The sequence below is a fragment of the Mesocricetus auratus genome, unplaced genomic scaffold, assembly GCF_017639785.1.
Source record: "Mesocricetus auratus isolate SY011 unplaced genomic scaffold, BCM_Maur_2.0 Super-Scaffold_100008, whole genome shotgun sequence".
Lineage (NCBI taxonomy): Eukaryota > Metazoa > Chordata > Mammalia > Rodentia > Cricetidae > Mesocricetus > Mesocricetus auratus.
This window is the reverse complement of record NW_024429192.1, coordinates 20341775-20358275: the sequence shown is the minus strand read 5'-3', so window position 1 is coordinate 20358275 and position 16501 is coordinate 20341775. Positions and strand designations below refer to the sequence as shown.

At 37.6% G+C, this 16501-nt stretch overlaps 1 protein-coding gene across 12 annotated transcripts in view; it reads right to left on the bottom strand.

Annotated features, from left to right (window-relative positions):
• Window positions 1–16501, bottom strand: part of Robo2 (roundabout guidance receptor 2) — a 1424536-nt gene that overhangs the window by 943530 nt on the left and 464505 nt on the right. The gene's annotated exons all lie outside the window — the stretch shown is intronic.

Sequence of the window (16501 nt, the reverse complement as noted above, 5' to 3'; positions counted from 1 at the left end):
AAACCAAGAGATCTTTCTGGTTCTACCTCCCCAGTATTGAGAATTATGAGAGCGCAGTCCCACAGCAATGTTTTTATGGATTCTGTTTATTGAACTTAGGACCTTTTGCTCGATGACAAGTGCTTCACCAGCAGAAGTATTTCCCCATCCCTTATAATTGACTTGTTAAGTAATAACTTAACTGTTCTTCTTTGATAACATGAGAATTAGAAAAAACGACAAAAAGTGATGATAAGTAAAGGATGGTTTATTAAACATTCTCATACAAATATGAAGTAAAATGAATGGTGCTAGAAAAAAAAACAAAGTTAATTAGAGAAAACTTTGAGTTAGTGCTTAGAAGACCCAGATAGCTTTCAGTTAACAGACAACAGGAGACATAGTACAAACATACAGAAGCCAAAGAAGCACAGACAGTATTGAATAATAATATGTAATTTGTCCTGGGTGATGGTGTCATATGGTAACATAATACCATGAACTAGGACATAATAGGAGGTGCCCTTTGAGAGCAGGAATCATCCTTCGAGTCCACCAGTCATCTTAGTACCTGGGTCAAGAGAATTACTCTTAGCCTACTGTCTTGGGTCAAGAGAATTACATTTATGTTGCTGGCATATTGAAGCATAGCAAGGAAGGAGGTCGCTGAGGGAAAGGCGAATGTGGCTGCTGAGGTATACCGAGTAGGGCTGACAGACGATACAGACAGCAGCAGAGTGCTGTTCTAGAGAGGGGAGAGTAATGGTGATGAAAGTAGATGGACATACATCAGGAGAGTCAGTAACTCTTTTCATCAGGGCTCCTATTGTCCTCTTTTCATCAAAATGATGCTGAAGTTTCCTGAACCTCCCGCTCCCTGTCTTCACATAAAAATGAACAGACAAAATGGAATTAATCTCTGGCAGCATTGCACAAGTGTTCTATGTTTTTAGTTCTTCCTTTTATGAATGCCATATTGTGTAAGTTTTGGAATAGTGTCGTAGCTGTATTTCTCATAATTGAGATAAGATGCGAGAAATTTATTTCCACGTGTCTAGACGACCGAAGCCTGAAACTGAGTTGTGAATCCTTGCAAATGTTCTATGGGAAGAGTTCACCTGCCTCCATCACCTCTGGCATCTCAGCAATCCTTTGTTTCTTGTGAGCTTTAGACACTTGCCAAAATTTATGTACATACCATAATGTGATGTCATAGTAGTTATTTTTGTCTCTGCTTCTCCTTATCTTATGAGAAAGACATTACATACATTGTGTCAAGAGCAAACCTGACTTTATTTTTCTTTAATCACATTTTTTTGTTTTAAACTTTATTTATTTATTCTTCTTTTTTCATTTAAATTAGAAACAAGCTTGTTTTATGTGTCACTCCAAGTTCCCTCTACCTCCCCTCCTTCCCTCCTCCCCTGCCCCTGACCGACACCCTATCCCATCCCTATTTTGCTCGCCAGGGAGGGTGAGGTCTTCCATGGGGGATCTTCAAAGTCTTCATATCATTCGGAGCAGGGTCTAGACCCTCCCCCATGTGTCTAGGCTGAGAGAGTATCCCTCTATGTGCGGTGGGCTCCCAAAGTCCATTTGTGTACTAAGGATAAATACTGATCCACTACCAGAGGACCCATAGATTAACCAGATCTCCAAACTGACATCCTTGTTGAGGGGGTCTGGAACAGTCCTATGCTGGTTTCCCAGCTATCAGTCTGTTTCTGTGAGTTTCTCCTGCCTGGTCTTGACCCCTTTGCTCATCACTCTTCTCTCTCTGCAACTGGATTCCAGGAGTTCAGCCTAGTGTTTAGCTGTGGGTGTCTGCTTCTGCTTCTATCGGCTACTGGATGAAGGTTCTAGGATGGCATATAACGTAGTCATCAAAGAGAGAATCTCGGGCATTGAAGATACACTAGGAGAAATAGATTCATTGACCAAAGAAAATATATACTTGTTTTTTATATTATAATTGCAATAATTTGCTCTTCACTTTCCTTCCTCCAAGACCTCAACTGTACCCCTACTTGCCCTCTTCAAATTCATAGCCTTTTCCCCCAATTGTTATTTCATATATGGGTGTATTTGTATATACATACCTATTCCTAATTATAACCTACTCAGTCTGTACAATGTTTCTTTTACCTACATTTTCTAGTCTGACCCTTTGGCACTGGGCAACAAATTGGTATGCTCTTACATAGGAAAGACTATCACTCCTGATGACCTCATTCCCGAAAAATCCAGCAAGTCTAGCACTCAAACACATCCTTCTGGAGGAAACACTTCAAACAATGTCTACTGATAATACTTTAAAATATGATGTTCAGAAACTTCTGTGATGAAAAAGCCTGAATTATCTTTAGCTGTTGATAGTCACCATGGATAAGGGAGACATTGCTCCTCACTTGTGTAGTATTAGATGATATTTCCCTGAATCTTCTAGAAAATATAACTCATCTCTGTTAAACTTCATCAAGTGATCTAATCAACATTCTTATTATTACTATTATTATTATTATTATTATTATTTGTTTTAGGTTTTTGAGATACAGTTTATTTGTGTAGCCTTGGCTGTGCTGAACTTCCTTTACAAACCAGTCTGGCCTGACTCTGCTTCTATCTCTTGAATGCTGGAATTAAAGGTGCATGCCACTATACCCAGTTGCTATTATTATGTATTGATCTTGTCATAATACCCATTTCTGACACTGCTAAAGAATGTGAGACTAGATATGTCATAAACCTAGGTGAACACCTACTTACATTTTTCTGCTAAAGTGACACTTCAGTAAAAGGATACTTAATGACATTTTTCTATGCACATTGAGTAGACCTACTCCTAGCCCTCACCAGAGAAGCTTCTTCTAGAAGTAGATGATAATTAACAAAGTTATCCACAAGTGCACAATGTACAGAGTGATATACCTTAGGACACTCTGCCCTTAATAGGATATCTTTATAAAATTCCTTTCCACAAAGATCAGGAATATATGTAGAAGAGGTGGTGAAAGATTGTAAGGGACAAAAGTGGTGAATGCCTCAAACAAAACAGTATTCTGTTTTCAGACAAAAGGATACTGATACACACGTTTCCTAGTACATAGGAGCTCATACTGTGACTATGCAAACAAGACCCTCCTAAGTTCAAGCCAGGTAAAGTTGCAGCACTGAGGAGAGAAGTAGACACAAACTCCCAGCTTACCACTAACCAAGAACCCATTTACAGTCATTACCTTTTAGGAAATGGAAACTCAGTTTTCTCCAATGGGGTGTCACTGGGAATATGAATCACACTAAGACAGGCTCTTTGCCCAAGAGTAAGTAGCCAGCGCAAACTAGACTGTGTTTTGTGGGGTGTATTTTTTTTGTCTTGTTTGGTATTTCTTGTCTTATTGATTTCTATTTTCAGTGTGTTTCTATGTTTTGATTTTTACTTTTTAAGATTGTGTTGTTAAGTTCTCTGTTTTATTTTTCACACTTTCATTGCTTTGTTTTTGATGTAGAGTTGTTTTTTTTTTCTGTTTTGTCTTTTGATTTTATTCCTAGAGGAGTTGGGGATAGGGAAGGAATATAGTTTAAAAGCATTGAACAAAATATAATTAAATAAAATAATTTTTAAAATTACAGAAAACTTAAATACAATATTTAGGTTTTTTACTCTCTTTTTTATTTAAATTAGAAACAATCTTGTTTTACATGTCAATACTATTTCCCTCTCCCTCCTCTCCTCCCCTACCCCCCACTTGCCTCCTATCACCTTTCTGCTCACCAGGGAGGGTTAGGCCTTCCATAGGGGATCTTCAAAGTCTGTCACATCATTTGGAGCAGAGCCTAGGTGTTTCTAGGCTATGTTTCTATGTGGAATGTGCTCCCAAAGTTCATTCATATAGTTTTCACATTTTTATATTTAAATATACTATTTTGCGCAAACCATTATGAGACAATTTTTGAAACAATATCTCTTGCTTTATTTTAAAAATTTAATGTCCTTTCCAAAATTCAGATGATCCTTATTTGGGTGGAACACTTAGATTTATCTTGCTAAGTACAGTAAGCACAAACTGTTCCTAATCTACAGTGAATGATTTATTTATACATTGAACCAAAAAATAAAGTACATGGTACAGTTATTTCCACCAAGGTGTCCAGTTGGAACAGGCCCAGGTGGCATAGCATATGAGGGTCATGCCAAGTATAACAGCTTGTAGACAGTAGAACAAAACCTTCAAGAGATGAGTAGTCATATTCTACTTTATCTTTGATACAAGCTAACAAGGCAGAAGAATATCATCTTGACCTTGACCTGTGTCATGACTCAGAGAGCTGTCTCTGACCTGTTGCAATGAAGTGTGAGTTATTCATTATTTCATTCTAACAAAGCATAAATATGCCATGGGCATTTGAAAACTATCACTACATAATATATATTTTTAAAGACATGAACATTTATTAGTGTATATGTCCAGTATCAAGGGTTTGAATCATATCGAAGAATATGAAGGCATATTTTAAAGTGTTCTTGGTGGCAAATGAGTAATTGTAAGATGAATATTCAATTTAATTTCATAATAACAGACTTCTATTCTCTTCTAGAATCTATAAAAATAATATTGCACATTAAAGGCACAGTAAGTCAAATTAGTTCAAATTCATTTTTCCTTCTAAAAATTACACTGTAAAAGAGTTGGACTTAAACATGGTCCAAATAAGCCACTTTAAATCCCATCAGCAGACATAGTTCAATATTAATCATATATGCCCTGTAAATGTAAAATATTAGAAAAAACTATTTCATGCATAATTCAGAGTTTGGGATAGTTTTAATTAAACTGTGATCATTCATAATAAAACTATGAATAGAATAATGAAAAGAAAGTGAGTAAGTCATGACTAACACTACGGATGTTTGAAAAGAACCATAAGGAATCCTACTATTTTATAAGCAAGTAGGCCAGTAAAGTGGAGAGGCAAGCTTCAAATCATCATCACTGTCCCTCCTCTGCTCCAAATCTAATCCCCTAATCTCATGACCAGCTCTGTATCAGATTATCCATTTATGTCTCTTTGCACTCTCTGTAACCAGTCCCAGAGGATTGAGCACATATTGATAGAACACCCTTCTGTCCTCCCTCCTTTGGAGACACACCCACACCCACACACACGCACGCATGCGCACGCGCTCGCACACACAAACACACACACACTCTAAATAGTCATCTTCATTCCCAACTATCTAGATATCTATTATATCTAGAAATATGTTTTACCCAGAACTTCCAGTGCCCATACTTAGAAGAACACCGGGACAATCCCCTACCAGGTACCCTTCTAAGAATCAGAGAGGGCAACCGAAAGTAAACAAAAAAATACCCATCCAACAAGACAAGAGCACATAGCAGTACCTAGAATACATTCTTCCCAAACCTTGAGGCATAGACACCAGCATAAATCTACAACATTAGCAGTGAGGATGATATGTCTCCATCACATCCCAGAAATCCTACTTCAGCAGGATCTGACTGTTGCAACAAAACTGACGCAGGAGTTAAAGTACTTAAGACATCCTTTATGAATATGATAGAGGTCCTTAAAGAATAAATGAGTAAAATATCTTGAAATCGATGAACACACAGTGGGAGGAAATGAATAAAACAGTTCAAGACCTAAAAGTAGAAATAGACTCAATAAAGGAAACCCCAACTGAGGAAAATCTGGAAATGAAAATTTGAGGAACTCAAACAGGAACTTCAAAAGTAAGAAGAGAGAATCTAAGGAATTGAAGACGTGATATAAGAATTAGACAGCCCACTCAAAGAAATCAAATAAAATGATAAGTCTAAAAAATCCTGGCATAAAACATTCAGGAATTCTAGGACACTATGATCTAAGAATAATAGAAATAGAGGAAAGGGAATAAACCCAGTTTAAAGGCCCCGACAACATTTTCAATAAAGTCATGGAAGAAAATTTCACTAACCTAAAAAAGGTGGTATCTATCAAGGCACAAGAAGCTTGCGGACAGGGGTGGTGGTAGAGCACACTTTAATTCCAGCATCGGTAGGCAGAAGCAGGTGGATCTCTGTGAGTTAGAGGCCAACCTGGTCTACAGAGTGAGTTGCAGGAGAGCCTGGAATGTTTCACAGAGAAACTCTGTCTTGAAAAACAAAGCAGAGAAGGAGGAGGAGGAGAAGGAGGAGGAGGAGGAGGAGAAGGAGGAGGAGGAGGAGGAGAAGGAGGAGGAGGAGGAGAAGGAGGAGGAGGAGGAGGAGAAGAAGAAGAAGAAGAAGAAGAAGAAGAAGAAGAAGAAGAAGAAGAAGAAGAAGAAGAAGCAGCAGCAGCAGCATATGGAATACATAATAGATTGTACCAGAAAAGGAATTCCCCTAAACACAAAATAATCAAAACAATAAATGTACAGAGAAAAGAATGAATATTAACAGGTGCAAGGGGATAAGACCAAGAAACATATAAAGGCAGACCTATTAGTCTCAATGGAGACTCAATAAAAAAGTACATGGATAGATATTCTACAGACTTTAAGAGACCACAGATACCAGCTCATCCTATACTTTGCAAAACATTTAAACAAATAGATGGAGAAAATAGGACATTCTACGATAAAAAAACAAATGTAAGAATTATCTATGCACAAATCCAGCCTACAGAAGGCACTAGATGGAAAGTTCTATTTAAAGATGTTAACCACACCCAGGAAAACACACACAATGAATAAATAATTCAAACCATCTAATCAAAATAAGGGACATATACATACACATACCGCCACAACAAAAAACATGAATGAACACATACGGCTGATTGATATCTTTCAATATCAATGGTTTCATTGTCCAATAAAAAGACACAGAATAACATAATGGATACTAAAACAGGATTCACCCATCTCCTGAATCCTAGAAACAAAAATTTCCATCATGGATAGACATCACCTCAGAGTAAAATGACTGAAAAAACTATCCTAAACATATGGACCCAAAAAGCAAACTGGTATAGTCTTTTTAGAATCAGACAAACTAGACTTAGAGTCTTCTTGACTAAGTGCTGTTGCCCAGTGACGTTGGTACAGTAAGGTACTCTGTACACTACCATAGGGGAAATGAAAAATCCAATCCAGCTACAAACACTTATATCTACAGTGGTGTCCTGCCTCTCAGATATGTAAGTACAATGGTGCCACAAAGCTTGTAGGAAAAACCAATCAATATTTGATTAGATTTAAGACCCACTACAGGAGATAGAACCCATATCTAACACTACTTGTGTAACCAAGAACCTGAGACTAGATAGCCCAGGAACCTAGGGAAAAACCACATACTACTAAGAGAACACAGTGATAAAATGACTCCTATTGACATTCTTCTGTACTCATAGTCAGTGACTTGCTCAGCTATTGTCAGAGAAGCTTCCTCCTGAAGCAGGTAAGGACAAATAGAGACCACAACTGGACAATATGCAGAAAGTGAAGTCACCTTGGAACTTTCAGCTCCAAATGGAATCTCTCCAACAAATCCGTCCCCTCAGGACTGAAAGAGGAGGCGGAAATAGTGTAAGAACCAGGAGGGATGGAATACACTAAAGAAACAAGGCTCTCTAAATCGATAAAATAAATTTGTATACGAACTCACAGAGGTTGAAACAACATGCATGGGGTCTGCATGCATCTGCACCAGAGAGCACCCGAGAACTGCAAGGAGAAATGCAAAGATGTCCCCATCCCTAAGACAGAAGCTATCTTTAAATGATAACCACTTGGAAATGAAAATTTAATTTCTGCAAGGAGGTCTTACTGGGAAAACAAGCTCCTCTAATCTGTGGGTACTTTGTGCATTGATTGTGATTTCCAGCTTAGTGTTTTATGGAATTCCTGAATAGGAATTTGTGTACATATCTCTTTCTTGTGACTTTTCTTGGACTCGTTTCCATTTGTATTTGTTGGGCCCTATTCCAATGTGTTTTTTCTCTTTTTCTTTATTATATTAAATTATTATCTCTTAGAAGCCTGGTTATTTTCTTTTTTTTTAAATTTTATTTTCCAGTTTAAATTTGGATAAGAAACAAGGTTGCTTCACAAGTCAGTTCCAGGTCCCTCTCCCATTCCTTCCCTTCCTCCCGAGCCCTCCCCCCCCCTCCGTTATCCCCTCATTTCCCCAGGGAGGGTGAGGTGTGCATAGTCTGTCATTTCATATAGGGCAGGGCCTAGACCCTTCCCCAAGAGTTCGGGTGAGAGTGCACCTCACATTGTTCTATGGGAGTCCAAAGTCCGTGTGTATACTTGGGATGGGTACTGATCTGCTGCCCAAGGCTCAATAGATTCCCTTACCAAACAGCAGAGAGTGAACACGCAAATTAACAAAATTAGAAATGAAAAGGGGGACATAACAACAGACTCTGAGGAAATCCAGAGAATCATTAGGTCATACTTTGAAAACCTGTACTCCACAAAATTCGAAAATTTAAAGGAAATGGATGACTTCCTGGACAGCTATCAATTGCCAAAATTAAATCAAGAACAGATAAGCAATTTAAATAGACCTATAACCCCTATGGAAATAGAAGCTGTCATCAAAAGTCTCCCAACCAAAAAGAGCCCAGGTCCAGATGGCCTCACTGCAGAATTCTACCTGAAATTCAAAGAACAGCTTATACCAATTCTTCTCAAAGTGTTCCACACAATAGAAGCAGAAGGGTCTTTGCCAAACTCTTTCTATGAGGTTTCACTGGTTATTTTCTAATAAGAGCAAAAGGCAGAATGATCCAGATGGGAGGGGAAGAGGGGAAGGAGCTGGGAGAAGTAGAGTTAGGGAAACTCTAATAATATATACTATTTGAGAAAAAAATCAATTTCAAATAAAAGGAAAAAACTTAATTGAATGCCTTACCTTTTAAGTAACATGATAGCCTAACTCATAAGAAGTCATGGCACCAACCAAAAGTCCCTTGGCAGTCTTGAGATGGGACAAGCAACTTCTAGTTCAAAAAGAGCTCAGTGAAGGCACTTTAAAACCAGAAATCAGCGAGAAACACATAAGCAATAATGTGAATGACAGATATGCAGTCAGAATTCTAGCCGGCTGGGTGGATATTCTGTGGGAATAACTGCTTACAACATTTGCAAGTGTATTGCAGAAACAATAAGTTGTATGTGCTGATTCTTTCTTTGAACCATGTTAAATTCTTCTTTCCAAAGAACAAGAACTGAGAGGCCCCCAGAGAATCACCTCAAATGGTAAGATATTCACTTTTCTTTTATGGTGTGACGGTAATGGCAGGAAATCATAGGAAAAGCATGTTTTGAGGAACACTCAAATAGCATCAATTAACATAATTATTAAAACACTAAGAAAACATAACCTAGAGCAACTGAAGGCTATTACATTTGTTTCAAGCTTTCACCTCTTGAGTTAGGTATGAGGGGTTGAAGGCTTTCAGAAAAAGTATCCTAAATAATGAAACAGTAAATGTATATTAGCTCCAAATCTACACTTGGAAATATTGCTCCTTACTGTTAAAAACTAAGGTGAAATTCACATAAGTAATTAACTATTTTAAATTATGTAATTCTATAGCATTTAATATATTCACAATGCGGGAGCCGATTGCATTTACTGTCTTCAAAATTTTTTCCCAAAAGAAAATCCAGCACCCATCAAGGAATCACACTATTCACTGTCCACTCAGCCCTAGCCTTTTTCATCCCCTTTTCTGTGGTAGATATGAACTATACTACCTTAGATACTTTATAAATTAGAAGTATAAAATATTCTTCATTTTGGATCTTAATTCTCTTGTAAACGTTTTACCTTGTTGTTAGATGCTAAGGAATATGCCACTATAAAATATGTCACTTTGGCTTAAATATATAATTTTTTCCTATGATCTTGTACTTTTATTTCAGGAAGAAAAACTGAAAGGAAAAACACAAAGAAAGAATCTGAAGGCTGCTAGACCAACTTAGGACTTGTAAGTCTTCCAGGAAACATAAAACAGGAAGCAAGTGCCATGGTTGATGGCAAGAGTCAAAAAGATTGGAACCCACATGTAAATATTGGGAGAGTCACAATGGCGTGTTTCTTTGTACCAACATTCCCCCAAACTTCCATTCTTTATTTCCTTTTCTATTTAAACTTTAGGTGTTTTCTAATGAATCTAAATACTCTAATTCTAATTTTATGATTTATTTATTTAAAAATACTGATTATTCTATTTTGCATGTATTCCAATTGTTTTTTTTTTTCAGATTACATTTATTTTCTGCAGCTAAAATTGGGATTTTAGTTCTTGATTATGCTTTGATTCTTCATTCTTCGAGTTCAATCTCTCTTGTATCTGTTTATCCAATACTTCCTTATATTCAATTGTTTCCCTAGACAAGGTTTTCACACTTTATTCTGCCTGAATCTTTTCCAGTTCCAAGCGTCAAATCTTATCTTGAAGATTCTTAAGAGCAGAAAATATGGCTTTGCTGTTGCTTTCTGGATAGGCAAGTGTGGGCTTATTTGGGGAGTGTCGTAGATCACTATTAAGGAAAGGCTTATCAGCTGGATATAACACATATGGAGATGAAGAATGACGAACCATACTTCCATTCGACCTTGATGGTTTAGCTAGGATGTTCTAAACCGAGACTAAGAAGGCACCAAGACCAAGGCAGCCACATCTTCCCTTCCGAGTAAGCTGGTGCCATCCTTGAGCTCCTCCTCCAGATTGGACAGCCACCTGCCTTGGCCTGCTGAAGCCAATACCTTAGTAGACTGAGCCATTATAAGTTGGAGGAGAGATCTGGCACTAGTGAGATCTTTACAGATTTACAAGAATGACACCAACTGGTATTAAGGCTACCTTAAATACCCTCCCATGATAATGAGATTGATGACTACCTTTTATGCCACTCTACATCCTTACCCAGAGGCTGACAGAAGCAGAGGCAGAAACCCACAGCTAAAAACCCAACTGAATTCCTGGAACCCAGTTGCAAATAGGAGTGATGAGCAAAGGAATCAAGACCTGGCTGGCAAAACCCACCGAGGCAGCTGACCTAAACAAGGGGGAGCACATGGACCCCAGACTGATGACTGAGGACCCAGCATGGGACTGATCCAGACACCCTCCCACCAAACCTGGGTGACAGAGAGGAGGCGTCGGCAATCTTTGGGACCTTGGAGAGTAGAGGAGAATTTATTCCTGGCATACAAATGGACTCTGAGAACCCATTCCACATGGAAGGATGCCCTCTCAGCCTGGACACATGGGAATAGGACCTAGGCCCTGCCTGGGATGATATGACAACTCTGAAAATCCCTCATGGAAGCCCTTACCCTCCCTAGGGAGCGGAGGGGGGATGGAGTGGGGGTGAAGGGTTGGGATGATTGAGGAGTCGGGGCAGGAGAAAAGGGAGAGGAAACTGAGAGTGACATGTGTAAAAAGTTAAATAAAAATACCAATTATCTAATAGACATATAATGATTTTTATTGAACTACAAGGGTATAATCATATAATATACGACCTTAAAAAACTGTTGGCATTCTTAGAAAATGTTGTAGTGTTTTAAATATGACAGTAAACTGCATATGATAAAAAGTAAAGACAAGCCATACAGTAAGATAAATTGGGTAGAAAAAGTGAGATACTATAGAATTTTACCCCAAAACTCCCTAAATAAAAATAGCAGGATCATTAGCATTCTGATTTCAATTTATCTCAGTATTTTCTTTTAGTTACGAGACAGAATTTCACTGGTGCTGCATACTGGAAATGAACAGTTCTTTCCCCACATTCAGTTAGGAGTTTTAACACATGTATCACCACACCCCACCTTTCCAGACGCATTTGAAGCAGATGCATGCAGTTTTCCATTTTATAGTAAGTGCCAGACATTAGCCTGAGCAACCGGAGCTCCATCATTTCCCATTTTAGATTTGAATATACTTCAGTTTCATATCTCATTCAAAATCACCCGTTCCCATGCTTTCATAATCAGAGCCATTTATCCTGAAGCAGACATGTTATGTCAACTCTAAACCAAGTGTCCCAAGCATCAGACTTACTCACTTCATCAAGAAAATAAACGTGAGATATGTTCAAAAACAGATAACACAAAATCCTGTTAGACCACAGGACCAAAATATAATGCCTGTTGCAGTTTATTTTTCAACTTTTTAATTGTCTCATTTCAGAAAAATGAGTCTACTTTTAAAAAGGAAGCTCTTAACACATTTTTTTGCTTTATCAAAGACATGGAAAATACTAACATTATTCTTCTCAGTATATTCACACTCTAGTGCACATGTCTATGGGGCAACAATGGGGTATCTCTCAAGACACTAAACACATGAGAAATGCACAATGGATGTTTAGTTTATTTATGTAAGGTAGGGGTGATTACATTAGTCTTTTGTATCTGCGAGTAGAAGCCAGTGGCTGAAGATGTCAGAGACTGAAAGGACATAGATATACTCATCCTGACCTTATTGGTGCAACTATGTCTGTACCCTGTGGTAGGTGGTGGTAAGTCTCCCCCAGGACATAGACCCATACATCAGTCAATAGAACAATGACACAGTGATTATACAAGCAGAGGCAACTGGAGTTGTTAATACCCTTGATGAGTCTGAAGGAGAATTATGAGGTTGTGCTAAAATGTCAGGCCCCAGGGACACCTTCCTTTCTGCCTTATACATAGTTTGAATCATAACACTCCTGTGGAATAATTTGGGCCTGAGATAGAAGTCAGAATTCAACACTGGGTGTTTCTCCCTCAATGACTCTCCACCTTTCTATTTGCAACACTGTCTCTCCTGGAGCTAACCAAGCTGGTCAGAGTAGCTAGCCACTAAGTCTCATAGATCTGCTTATTGCCTTCCCAACTCTAGATTACAGGTAGTAATATCATGTGCTGGATTCCAGGAATCCATACCAGGTCCTTATCCTTACATAGCAAGCCTTTTACTGAGCCTCTGGAGTGCCCTATGAATCAGGTCAGTATTTTATATTGCAAAATTAGAGTCAACTCAGAGTCACATAACAGAAAACTGATTTATAGATACTTTTCAGTTTTAGCAGACAAAACCTAAAGAGGCCTCCATTGAGATTTTATTCTTATCACCCTGTCATCCCTGCCATTTAGTACAAGTGGTCTGTTCTTGATTGTCATGGTAGGGTATTAGCAAATGTGATGAGACGTCATTCCTCTGATTATCTTGCATTGTATATACCAGTGTCATAACAGAGTGGATTAGCTTCTTTAATGGTTTTGAAGAAGTAAGATGGGATGGCATGATAGGATCTCTAAAGGTAGCTGAGAGGACTTGTAGTTCCTAGAAACAGCCAGTAAGTAAGGATGTAAGTACTACAATGACAAGCAAAGGACTTCTGCCAATAACACGAGGGAACATGAAGCATCTCACACCAGTTGAAACTCGGATGAAATTGACATCCTGGCAGGATATCACTTGGGTGCAACCTTCTGAGATATTAGGAGGATCAAAATAAACCAGATGATGTGAATCAAAAAAAAAGTGAAAATGAAGTTCGCTGCAATTTAGAAGGCTACTTCTAGGACCACCCAGGTTGGTTTAAATGCCAGATAAATAGTTAAATTAATCTCATGATGAGCAACATTTCAATAATTTATATATTACAGGACTTAGGTACTGATATTAACCTATGTGTTTTGTTTCTGTCTCATTTCCACATTTGCCTTTCTAAAACTGTACATGATATCAACAATGCTACTGCCAACCCAGTAAGTGATAGGTAGGTCGGAAAGTAGAGGATATGTATTTTTGATTTGGATGCCACAGGCTATTTTGCCTGTAAAACATTCAGGGTATTTAGGATAGAATAATTAATCATTAATGCATCAAGAAAACAGACCATTTGAGAGGGAGATTATAAAATCCTACTGCACTGTCTCCTGGTTCATTCATTATGTTGTCAGAAAACAAATTTAAAAAAAAACATTCACAAGTGTATGTGCAGAGGCATGGATGGACAGTGAGGAAAGCTGTAAACACGCTTTCATACGATGTGTTTACTCAGGAGGTATGACACCCCAGAGCTTAAGGCAGGATGTCAGCTCCTGACTTCTTGGGAGTGGTGGAGGCAGTCATGTTCCCTGGCTCACTTCTGAGGTCTTAGAAGAATTGCTAGATCACATGTAACTGACAAGAGGCAATTGGGGTTCAGTTATGAAATAATCAGGAAAACATGTATGGAAAAATATTTCTATTTAGAATTACATGCATACCAATCTCTTCCCTTCGGGTTTATGTTTCTTTGGTATAATAGAAAATATAAACAGTCCCAGAGAAATGTATGAAACATCAAAGCCATTTAAAAAATACATATATAATAGTCATCAAGAATGGTCCTGAGTTAGTTGCTGAGAACACTAAAGAAAAATTTCTTGTCTTAATGAAACTTTCCTCATTGTGCTCATGTGTGTGTTCTTGTGTGCCTATATATGTGCATGTGTGTGTGTGTTTGTACATGTGTGTGTGCATGCACGTGTGCAAATATATAGTATGCTAATTGGTGCTTGTGTTATAAGAAATGAGAAACAGTTAGGTGATGGCAATGGGAATTAACTTGCCTGGGATCTTTAGACTCAACATCTGCTTAACCCTGTTGGACAGATGTCTAAGGGATATTTCAAACTGTGATCAAACAGAACATGGAGGATCCATTTATTTCTCTGTGACACTCTATTATTCTTCTTATGTTTATTGCCCTTCATTCTAAAATTAGCTACCTTGTTAAAACACAGGCTTTCATTCTTTACTATGTGTGCCCAAAGATCATATCTTTATTACAGTGACCAAAATCTGTCTTTTCACTTAATAGGAATTTGTGATACTATTATTATTATTGTTGTTGTTTTCTTCCTCAAAATCCACCTCATTTTGAGAAAGAGTATCTAATTGAATTGAAAATCTCCATGTAGGCTAGGCTATATTGTCAGCAACACTGTGATAATAAGTATGGAATTATCTAGTGTTGGACCCTGCCTGCTCCAAGAACAATTTCCCAGACACAATGTGCCTACTACCACAAGAGTAGCAAGACTGTTGTTGGGAATAACTAATTGTTCCTTTCATAGGATAGAATTAATGCCTCATATGATTAACTTGGTCAAATCCATGGTTAACAAATCATAACCCTAGGAGAGAACCCATTAATGATGTTTTTCTAAATGGCAATATTATCAAACTGTCTTCCATATATTTATTTACAGCCACAGGTTCATGTTTCTTTCAGTCTTAGAGAAGCATCCTGTTGCAATAGAAAATGATAATGAGTGGCTTGAATTGGCCTTAGATGGTACATGTATTTAATATTCTTTGTCTAGACTTTCTAAACAAAGAATGACAGGGTACAAAAGAATATAAGAGATAATGGACAAATACTGTGAAATGCTATCTTTTGGATATGGTGCGGCTATAGCACACATGAACTCAAAGAACCTATGGCTACCTATACAAGACCTGCAGAAGACCAACCAGTTGAAAATTCTATCAGGGAGGGAAAGGGGATCTCAGGACCCTAGTCCTATCTAAGCAATATTGGTAATTGATGGCTGCTAGGAGAAGGAAAGTCACATTTATTTCAAGTTTTGGCCACTGGTAAACTTCACATGCCTAAGAGAGAGACACATACCCATACACATTCTGGCAGTACAAAATGGACTCAGCTTAAAAACATAAATAAGTAATTTTAAAAAGAGGACAAAACACTTTGAGGGAGATGTGACATGTAATAAGAATTCTAGGGGACACTGGAGGTAGTGAGTGAGGGGTGGATTTAAACAAGGTATAGTGTATATATGTATGGAATTTCCAAAAGATAATTTAAAGGAACCGTAACAAGAAAAATACTACTCTTGTTTTCTCTCTTATCACCAATGGATTGTCATTTTAATTCCCTTCTGTTGTATTGTATCCTTCTGGGGTTCTTTAGTTGTGGACCTGACAATCTCTCAAAAGGATCAGTTTCATTAATTTACTTTCTCAAGTGGAATTCTAGAACTAAATGTCTAGAACTAAAGCTCATATCCTTTCTTGGGTCTCAGGTTTTCTACTGGTACTATACCTTCCAAGGATGACATGTATTAATTGTTTGAATTAATGAATTATAATCTGAATTAAACTTCAAAGGTATTAAATTTAATAATAGTTCACAAGTTCCCTCATTGTTATACAGACATGTGTAACCCTTTACTTTTTATCTTTTAGCTGTTATTATTTGAACAGATTAAACTGTGAGTCTTACATTTACTTACACTTACTTACACTAAATAAATTCCATATCTGCTGGTCAAAAGGCAAATATCCTGTTGTCAAAAGTGACCTAAAAATGTCACGAATGAGTAATACCACACATTTTGTTCCTAAGAATAATAAATAGTAGTTATCATCATGAGATTCAGAAAACTACTAACTAACAAGAAAATAAAACACACTTTAGAATTTGCCCTTACACATTTATTATGATTTTTCTAAT